The sequence below is a fragment of the Musca autumnalis genome, unplaced genomic scaffold (assembly GCF_047663935.1).
Source record: "Musca autumnalis isolate F117 unplaced genomic scaffold, ASM4766393v1 scaffold_1, whole genome shotgun sequence".
NCBI classification, from domain to species: domain Eukaryota; kingdom Metazoa; phylum Arthropoda; class Insecta; order Diptera; family Muscidae; genus Musca; species Musca autumnalis.
Window position 1 is genome coordinate 46,614,643 of NW_027411644.1, and position 11,591 is coordinate 46,626,233.

Below are 11,591 nucleotides of genomic sequence, written 5' to 3' on the forward strand. Positions count from 1 at the left end.
AAGTGAGGGGGTAGTTAGCACATCCCTGCCGAACTAACAAACAACATTGTTGCTTGCTTGGCTGTGTTGTGTTCTTGCTAGGCTACATTGATGGAGTCGTGTTACGTCTAGTGGCGTGATCATGGTGTCAGCACTTTTTGTCTTTTATAACTTAAGTAGTTTAAGTAGAATAAGTTTTTGGATTTCAATAAAGAAACAGTTTATTTAAGCTCACCAAAAGACGAAGAAGTCTTTTATTGTTAACTTATATACATAACAGCATGGGCAGCTTTGCCACCTTTTTTCAAAACGATTCCCAGCCAGGCATCATCAAATTTTCAATCGTAGCAAAATATCCTTCAGAATGTTGGCGACATTTTCAGAGTTTTTAAGCCATGTAAAACTTCTCTACAAACGGTGTCTTAGGACACGCCGTTCAGATTTCGAGATAAGCTGTGGATCCCATAGCAGTGAGCGGATATGAATCGGGTTACTCACACCTGGGGAGATTTTGCGGAATCTGAAACTACATAGTTCATAGATAAGAAAAAACAAAAAAAATCGTTGGAGGAAGTTTTAAATATTAAGGTTTTCAATATTTTGCTTGAAAACGACAAGCCCTATCGAAATGAGACTAAAGAGCATGTTGTAGAGGATTTTCAGCGCTATAACATTTTTTTAAGCTGTTTCCGAGTAAAATCCTGAAAACCTAAAATAAACCTAAAAATGTGAACATTGACCGCGATTTCTTTAAAAATCCCCCCAGCGAATTTTTTGTCTTTTCGGATTTTTCTTATCTATGAACATTGATATTTCGGATTCCGCAAAAACTTTTTAGGTGTAAGCGGTTTCCATTTGAAGTTAGTTAACGGCTCCGTACATGACATTGTTTAATAAGGAGGCGATGCAGTCAGTGCATTATCCCAATTTGTACATCTATTTTAAAAATGGTAAAACCTCCGAAAATATCATAAAGGTCAGTCTTTTAGAGTATTTCTCTAATCCCATTTAGAAAGGACTTGCTGTTTCCAAGCCAAAACTTGAAAATCTTAAAAAAACCTAAAAACTTAAACTTGAACTTCGACTGCGATTCATTTGAAAATCCCTCCGGCGATTTTTTTGTTTTGTTTCTTGATTTTCCTCATTTATGAACATTGTGGTTTTAAAATCCGCAAAATGCTTCCCAGGTGTAAGCACCTTTCATTTAAAGTTAGTTAAGGCGCACCGTCGACAATACGTTTATTTCTTCCATAAAAAATTTTTGATTTGTGGAAAGCCAATTCCCAGGGGTAGTGGTGTAGGGTATCACATGGTCGGTCCCGTCCGACTGTAGCCTTGGCTTACTTGTTTTATAATAGAACCAGAACATGCAACGTTTTAATCAACGAATATATTACATGTGATAGACAATTCCATAAGTTATTTGTTTCTTAAAAATTATTTTCAAAATATCCGGAAAAGTGGATAAACGGATCTTTCCTCAATGAAAATTAAGCTGAATATTTCAGATGCACACCAGATATCTACATAACCAGTACCTTATACATAAGGTTTTTTTATGAACAAAGACCCGCTAAAATTTCAGAAGGGCAATGAAAGCGTGAACATAAAGACAACTTATTCAGTCTTTAAGAACCTTACCAAATACCTTCTGATCAACAATTTTGTAGAATATTTGGATGTTATAACATTTCATCTTGTGGTAATTTTGCTGCGGTCGTACAAAAAGGACGAAAAGGACATCATCTCCGAAAGGAATTTTCGACGGCACAGATCTTGATTTCCAATTTGTGTCAAAGTGTTATTAAGTCAATGGTTTGATGGATTCATCAAGGTATTGTTTATATCCGTTGACTTGTATAACATTGATGATGATAGAAAACTAAATGTTTTCCACGATAAATCTCCGGACAGTTACAGTGCACTTTACATAAAGCTTTTAAGAAAAATTTTAATTAAATAAATTTGGATGAAGTTTAAACTGTTTTACTATATTCAAACAACCGTGCAGGTGACAATTGGCGTATGTTTGACACAAAAATACATCATACGCCGTATGTTACTAACAACACAACTAGATCCATAAATTACATTCCGACTTGAATTAGCCCCAAAGAAAAACAATGCATTTTAAAAAAGCATTAAAAAAGTTGTTTAAGTGTCGCACTTTTTTTTAGAAAACTTTATCTTCTTCTTACTTTCCCTTAGCTTACATATGTTGCACAGACTGTTGCACAGTTTTACCAAATAAAGTCATCACATCAGTGATTTATGTATTTTTAAGAATTATGGTAGTTCACGGAAAGGAACAAAAACAAACATCTTCCACTAGACAAGAGAAATGGTTCAAGTCATAGCAACAATTTCTAATAATTCAATTTATGTTCATGTATGTGGGTATGGGTGTGATTACGTGTGAGTTTGTTTCCAGCTAACATTTTGTTCCGAATTCTTTGCGAATTCGGTCAGAATCTCTGCACAAGTTGCCGATTTCTTTCCGAATTCCGTACAAAAGTTGTATGGACGTGTCCGCCGAATTCGGAAAGAATTTTCTAAGAAAATTCGAACAAAACATTACAGTTTCGCAACAAAATCGGTCCGAATTCTGAAAAAATTATGGAAAATTCGTTAGAAAATTTAGATTTTTTGAAGAAAATCGGTCCGAATTCGAAAAGAAATTCTGGAAAAATTCGAAGAAAAGTTTAGATTTTCTGAAAAAAAAAATCGGAAAATGTTCTTAGGCGCTGACGCCTTTGATATTGACACACAACACAGAACAAATCCCCAATCAGAGATAATGTTCTTTAAATGCGCTATTTATGGATAATTGTAATTTCAAACGTTCTAATGATTTTCCCTGGTGTTATCACTTTGTGATTAATAGTAGAAGAATGTGCACGAGTATGTAGAAGCTATCAACACTAGCCTGAGTTATTATATGTTGCATTTATATAAAAACAATTCAAAAACTGCATATGCGAATTTTATAAAAAATCGCTTTGATTTTCGACAACAATCGGATAAAAAATCTCTTAGAAAATCGATTAGAAACCGGAACGAATTCGGAACAAGATTCTTAAGGTTCTTCAGAAAATGTGCAGAGATTCTTAAAAAATAAGTTTTAGGAAATCGGTAGGAAATTTCTAGAAAAATATTAGAGAAATCGGCAAATATCTAAAAAATATTCAGAAAATCTCGGAAAAAAAATCGGAAATCAGAGCCCTCGGAAAAAATTGTTAGCTGGGTTGTTGGTTGTCACTTGTGTGTATGTTGGCTGTTGAAGTCAAAATGCTATGTTGTTGCAAAATAAGCAAAATATAATTTTTATGGAGCACATTATTATGAAGACTTTATGAAATAGATATGATTTTCATTCATTCATATTATGTTGACCGCGATTTATTTAAAACTTCCTCCAGCATTTTTTTTTTGTTTTTTCTCATCTATGAACATTGTAGTTTCAAAATCCGCAAAAATTCCCCAGGTGTAAGTACCTTTCATTTAAAGTTAGTTAAGGCACACCGTGTGTAAGAAATAACTTTGTGGATTCAGGCACCGTATCACACCAATCTTAAATAATTATATAATAGTTGTTTCAAAAACATCCCAGAAGGGACAATGGAGACTTCTCTCATATCAATGAGTGAGTGTAACTCGATTCATATTCGCTCAATGATATGGGACCCAAGGCTTATCTCGAAATCCGAACGGCGTGTCCTAAGACACCATTTGTAGAGAAGTTTTACATGTCGTAAAGACTCAGAAAATGTCGCCAACATTACTGACGGGTATTTTGCTACGATTGAAAATTTGATGTTGCCTGGCTGGGAATCGTTTTGAAAAAAGGTGGCAAAGCGACCCATGCTGCAATGTATGTATAAAGATTCAATTGGACAATTAATACGATAGGGCACCATGTAATTTGCAATAATGCAAAAACAGGGAATGACAAAATTTCTCTACACAAAACCCATCATATATTAGGAAGTAGGCCAGTTATCTAGCAGACAGTATTTATACCCTATACCACAATGTGGAAAAGGGTATTATAAGTTTGTTTTGGTAAAAATTCATGTAACACCGCGAAATATTCGTCGGAGACCCCCAATGTGGTATACCAATCTTCATATCTCGACGAGATAAAGCGATTTTGAGATGTCTGTCTGTCCGTCCGTCCGTCCGTCTGTCCATTATAAATTGTAAACACGCTCCAGGCCGCAATTATGGACCGATCGTCACGAAATTTTGTATGGAGGTCGGGTTCAGATCAGAATAGATCCCTATTCTTATTGGTGATGATCGTGAAATATTTAGCGGGTGAAATGGACCAAAAACATAATATTTATCCAATTTTCTAGCGGCCCTGTAGGTCTCAATAATAGTCCGATCAACGCGTAATTTTAAAAAAGGTAAGAGTATATCACAAAGGAGAAGCTTGCAATTTGAGATGGCGATCGCATAATATTTAGAGGGTTAAATGGACCAAAACTTTTGTGTGAAAATTTTGAAAATTTTTAATATACAGCTTATGTCTTAATTCCTGGAAGTGACATTCCGGACAAGTGAGATATACTTGAAAGTGGCACGCTTGACCTTTCAATTGATGCCAATTATGTTGGTGTGCATGATCAGATAACAGAGTTACAGCCTTATATATTCCGTTTTTTGTTTGTAGTGTAATAATAAGCTCGCTAGAAGTCGCATTTATACATCAATAGTCACGAAATTTTGCACCGGGTAAGAGTATAGGTCGAAAAAGATGCCTACAATTTTGAATGATGAGCGGGTGAAATGGACCATTTCTTTTGTATGAAAAATATAACAATTTTTTTTTGTCGATATTTTAATTCCTTGAGGACATATATATTTCGCAAAGTAGCCAACATATAATAAAAATAATGACCTTTCGTCTGATGTAAATTACAATAAAGTGTTTGCTAGATAATGGGCCTATTGCCTAATATATAATGGGTTCTGTATAGAGAACCACATTTTTATCCCATGCTACATATTATCTCTCCAAAAGTTTATGTAACACCACGAAATATTCGTCCTAGACCCCTTATTTGGTATGCCAAAATTCATATCTCGACGAGATAAAGCGATTTAGCGATGTGTGTCCGTCCATTAAAATTGTAAACAAGCTTAAGGCCGCAATTATGGACCGATTGTAACGAATTTTTTAAGGAAGTTGGGTTCGGGCCAGAATAGAAATGATTAGTTTTTGGTGATGATCGTGAAATGTTCAGGGGATGAAATGGACCAAAAACAAAATTTTAACCAATTTTGTCACGGCTCTATAGATCAAAATAATAACCCGCAAAATTTTAAACAAAGTTTGAGTCTATGATGAAGAAGAAGCGTACAAATCAACGTGAAGATCAGATAATAATTAGCGGGTTAAATGGACTGAAACTTTTGTGTGAAATTGGTAAAAATTTCAATAACCTAGCGGTTAAACAACGGAAGTAGTAGTACTACATAAGTGGGTTTCATTACCTTTTTGTTTGTGTGAACTAAATTTTCCTTTCCTGCTACAAAAATGTCTTTGTCATGCTAGATAACTTTTTGGTTTTGGTCATAAGTATTATACACTACATCTCTGATATTTGATAATTAAATTTTCACAATCACTGAAAAGAAGTTCCGTGAGGAGCGATTGTCCAGGATAGTGGTATAGGGTATCTCATGGTCGGCTTCGTCCGACTATAGATTTTTCTTACTTGTTTTTTATTTAAAAGGTGAAAATCATGCCTTTAAACAAGCCATATTTTTTAGTAATTTAAGTGTGAAAAAAAACGCATTAAAAAACAGGAAAATGCTTTTCCTCATGCTCTAGGCTGCGTAGAAGACACCAAACTGCTTAACAATTTACTTTTGCAAGAAAAAAATTTAGTTAGCTTTACAAAATGGGGAAAACCAATGAAATCGGTTGAAAAAATAAATGAGTTATGACATTTTTTGTGTTTTAGCTTTTTGGTTTTTACTTTATAAAAGTTGGTACCTTTGGGCGTATGATTGTAATTTGAATTTGTCTAATTAATAATTACGCACAAGGTACCAATCTCTTATGAAGGAAAAACCAAAAAGTTAAAACGCTAAAGATGGCATAACTCACGCATTTTTCAACCGATTTCATTGGGTTTCCCCATCTTGTAAAGAAAACTAAATTTCCTTCTTGATAAACGTAAATATTTACGAAGTCTGTAGAATTCCGTTGTGGAAAAAAGAAGTTATGTCCGTTTTAAATTGAAAATCCAAGAAACCCCGTTTTTACTACATTTACCGTTATAAAACCAAAACACGAAGTGACCCAAAGAAACCAAAGGTATTTTCGTCTTCCATGGACTCCCACAAAACTGAATATATTCATCAAAACCCCTGCACGAAATTTTTGCCAACTTTTGTAGCACAGTGTAATTGTCCAATGGCATGGACTTTTGCTAATGGTATCCCGTAAATTTTTCATACACTATTTAAACATTTTGCTTCCAAAAAAATATATTTTGACTAGATGGCCCACCTAACCCCGATATGAATTTCCGTGTACGTTGGTGGTAATTTTTGCAACTTTTGGGCTATTATCAAGGAAAGCATTCTGAATAAAATTACACCTTTATAACAGAGTCAACAACCAATTTCTACAGTAAAAATGAAAAAAGTTGACCGAAATAGTCAATCTTCGAACATGATTTATGTTCAAAAGGTCTTGTGTTCATAGAAGTCCTCAAAAGGTCTTCTACCTCAAATGTTCCTCTGCCTATGGAATACCTCAAGAACTATTCTGTCTATAGAAGGCCTCAATAAATATTCAGTATTAGGAAGAACTTAAGAGATATTCTGTCTATAGAAGACACCAAAGGGTCTTCTGTCTACAGGAAACATCTAGAAGTCGTCTGTCTATAGAATACTTCTAAAAACCTTTTGTCTATAGAAAATCTCAAACGGTTTTCTGTATACAGAAGATCTCAAGAGGTTTTCTGCCTATAAAAGACCTCAATAGGTCTTTTGTCTAGAGAAACTTCTGTCGATAGAAGACCTTACTTGTCTTTTGTCTATACAAAACCTAAAGCGGACATCTGCCTGTGTAAGAACTAAAAAGAACTTTGGTCAGAAGAATACCTCAACATTGATTATATCAGTGTAAGACCTAAAAAAAAATACCTCAAACTGTATTCGGTATATAGATGAGGCCTTACGAGATGTTCTATCTATAGAAGACTCGAGATGTCTTCTTTCCATAAAAGACCGCAAGTCGTACTCTTTCTATAGGCGACCTCAAGAATTTTTCTGTCTATAGAAGACTTCAAGAGGTATTCTGGAGGAATGAGCGGGCATAGAACATCACGGAACAATATGTAGGTGCTCACCATAGGATTTCTTGGAGCCCAAGCGCAATTATGTTAGGAAGTATGGACTTGCCTAAGAAATTAATTACATCATTACAACAAAAACAACCATCAGTGAAAATTTTAAAACGATCCTCTACTCTAAGCTGCACTTAAGTGATCATATTGAACGTAAGTACAGAAAACATCTAGAGGACTCGAGATGTCTTCTGTCCATAGAAGACCGCAAATGGCGTTCTTCCTATAGACGACCTCAAGAATTTTTCTGTCTATGGAAGACCACAAGAATTTTTCTGGAGGAATGGGCGGTCATTGAACATCACGGAACAATGTGTAATTGCTCACCGAAGGATTTCTTGGAGTCCACGCGCAAATATGTCAGGAAGTATGGACTTGCCTAAGAAATTCATTATATCATTACAAGAAAGACAACCATCAGTGAAAATTTTGAAACGATCCTCTACTTTAAACTGCCCTTAAGGGAACATATTGAACGTAAGTAGAGTAGACACTGGTAACAGTTGGCCGGTTAGTGAACCTTCGAACATGATATATGTTGAAAAGTTTTTCTGTACAAGAAGACCTCAGAAGGTCTTCTGCCTATGAAATACCTCAAGTGGTCTTCTGTCTATAGAAGACCTCAAGAGGTATTTTGTCTATAAAATACATCTAGTGGTCTTCTGTCTATAGAAAGCATCAAAAAATCTTCTGTCTATAGAATAACTCAAATACCGTCAAATGGTCTTTATTCTTTTAAAGACCTCAAGAGGTCCTCTGTTTGTAGAAGGTCTCATGAGGACTTCTTTATACAGAATATCTCATCATGACTTCTCTCTATAGAAGACCTTAAGGACTTCAAAAAGTCTGTGGAATGTGGAGACATTTGAAAACAATAAATATGAGATTAAGCTTAACTTACATACAAAGAGTAAGTAAAACACACATCTCAACAAAACTGCCAAAGTGAATCTAAAAATAGACACAAAGAGACACATGACAGTGGGAGTAGTTAATTTGGTTCACATATGCGGCTACGAGAGTTTTAAGGTGTTTCGGTTGAATTCGAACTTAAACGAATTCATCAGCCACACTTATTCTTGAGCTCGAGTCGTAATAAAATTGGGGAAGGGTTCTTTGTTTCAATACAAAGAACAAAGAGAACTGATGAGTACAAGTGGCGTTGGACGAAACTAGTCTTCTCTGCCATCCCCAAAAGTAATCAATTTTAACTACACTCACTTTAAACTTGTTGTTTTTAAATTTGAAAACAACAAATATGAGATTAAGCTTAACTTACATACAAAAAGTAAATAAATTATTTTAGCATTATATAATGATAAGAATGTTAATGTTAAAGTATCTTACTTCAGAATACCTCATATGGAAGACCTCAAGAAGTTGCATATCTATTGAATATCCGAAGATGTCTTCTATCTACTGTCTATTTAGGACCTCAATAGAATATCCCAATAGCTCGTCAGTCTATAGAGGGAATCATGATATCTTCTGTACATAGAAGACAGCAGGAGGGCTTCTGTCTACAGAAGACCTCAAGTGGTCTCCTTTCTATAGAAGACCTCAAGATGTTTTTTCCTATGGAAGACCTCAAGAGACTTATGTCTATAGCAGACTTCAAAGGTCTTCTGTCTACAGAAGACCTCAAGAGGACTTATGCCTATAGAAAACATCAAGAGGACTTCCGCAGGAAAACTACAAGAGGACAAACAAATAAGAGGGCCACAAATTCCTTCTGCCTATAAAAGACCTCATGACGTTTTCTGTTTATAGACGACCGCAAGAGTGAAAGCCACCAGTGGTCTTCTTTCTATAAAAAGTCTCAATAGGTTATCTGCCTGTAGAAGACCTCAAGAGAACTACACGAGGTTTTATGTCTATAAGACGAATACGTTTTGTTTTCTTCTGTAGACATGTCTCCTCTAGAAGACAACACCAATGATATATTGATGACTTCTATAGAAAGGAGCCCTCCTGTAATCGTTTATAGTGAGACGACTTTTGAGAAAGTCTATTGAAGACTTTAGTCTCTAGAAGACTTTAAGAGGTCTTCCATTTGTAGAAAACCTCAAAAGTTATTTTATCTATAGACGAAAAATTGAGGTGTTTTTTTTAAGTATTCAAGAGGTCTTCTGTCTATGAAATACCTAAGGAGCACTTCTATTAATGAGGGACCTCAATGCTTGAATGCTTTTTTGTTTATAGAAGGCTTCGAGAAGTTCTCTCTGTCTATAGAAGGTATTCTATTCCACACTATTACAAATGCCTTTGCAGCATTCATATGACATATGGTCACTTATGGACAATCATAATATTCTAGGGACAACATGATTCACGAAGAACCACCACCATCCACCATTTATTGATATACATTGACCTAAGAAATTCCAATATATTTGTCTTTTTTCTGTTGGTTTAACAATTTTCTAATTTTATGTTCGTCTGAATAAAGTATTAAAATTTATGACTTTAACCACACACAAAAACACACACAAATGAACAGGATTATAGATTGCAATAAAAAGTTATATAAACAATTTTTATTTCTAAGAATTGAGAAAACTTGTTTAAAAAGTTTATTCCTTATATTTTAACAGTTGTCGTTATACCCTACTCTACAATGTGGAAAAGGTATTATAAGCTTGTTTAGCTAAAAATTCATGAACCACCAAGAAATATTCGTCGTAGACCCCCAATGTGGTATACCATTTTTCATATCTCGACGAGATAAGGCGATACAGCGATGTGTGTTCGTCCGTCCGTCTGTCCATTATAAATTGTAATCAAACTCCATGCCGCAATAATGACCGATCGTGACGCAATTTGGTATGGAAGTCGGTTTCACATCAGCATAGATCGCTATTGTTATTGGTGATGATCGTGAAATATTTAGGGAGTGAAATGGACCAAAAACAAAATTTTTATCCGAATTTGTATCTGCTCTGTAGGTCGCAGTCATAGTCCGATCAGCGCGAAATTTTAAATAACGTGTGAGTTTATGACAGAAAAGAAGCTTGCAATTTTACATGATGATCAGATAGTTTTTAGCGGGTGAAATGGACTGAAACTTTTGTGTGAAAATTTGAAAAAATTAATATATGTATATCTTATATCTTTATTCCGGATACTTCTTAGCGGGTGAACTTTTGTGGGAACAAGAAAAAAGTATCGGTCGGCTTTGCCGGCAAATATATACCCTCAGCCTTTGAGAATTGAAACTTTCATCTATTGAGAGATCCAATATGAATCTTATACCGGCTACGCAGATTTTGTGGACCTTTTTGGAAGAATGAACTTGCCGACAAAAATATATTTGGTTTGAAGCTCAAAAGTGTTGCGGAGGATGTACTTGAATTTATGGACCGACAGTTGATCACCGTATAACTTAGATGTTTGGACCACTATGTCAGGGAGCATGGTATTGCCCTCGGAAAACCTAATATCGCTTAAACAGGACCACAAGGAGTAGCATTGGTATAATTTTCCAAAGGATCTACAAATCAACAAAAATGTTGAACTTTTGGGGGGAGGTACCCTAAGGAGAATACCGATATTGGCCATTTCTGAAGTAAAATTACATTTGGACAAAATATTGGAAGATCCAAAGTGTGGGCGGTTGCTCCGTTCACTTTTTTAATTTTTTTTAGGGTGGGTGGGTGTTACCGGATAGTCCACATCTACAAACTGAGTTTGGACAAAATATTACGAATGCCAAATTTTGGACCGAATCGGCTGATCCGTTCGAGAGTTATCGTGCGCTCCAGTCACAAACACATGGTGTCATATGGGTTTCTACAGCTTTCGGGCTATTTTCTAAGGAAGTATGGACTTGCCCCTGATTAAACTTGTTCAGTCGTAATGGGGGCAGCAAATACAAGTTGATACAATAAAAATCTAAGATATTCGAGAGGATGTCCTAAATAAAACTTTTCCGAAATTTTGTGTGGGAGGTACCCGGAGGAGTGAACCCATAGAGTGCATATGGGAACCTCATCTATGTCTGGAAGAAATTTCACGGTGTGCAAAGTATGGACCAAATCGGTTATTCCCTTCAAGAGTTATCGTGCGCACAAATTTTCAGAAAATTTTCGAAATTTTTGTGGGGGAGGTATCTGAAGCAATGGGCTCATATGGCTCATCTTCGTACTTTAACTAAGCTCAGAAAAAATATTACAATGACCAAATTTTGGACCGAATCGGCACATCCGTTCGATAGTTATCTTGCGTTCCAAACACTACACATGGTAC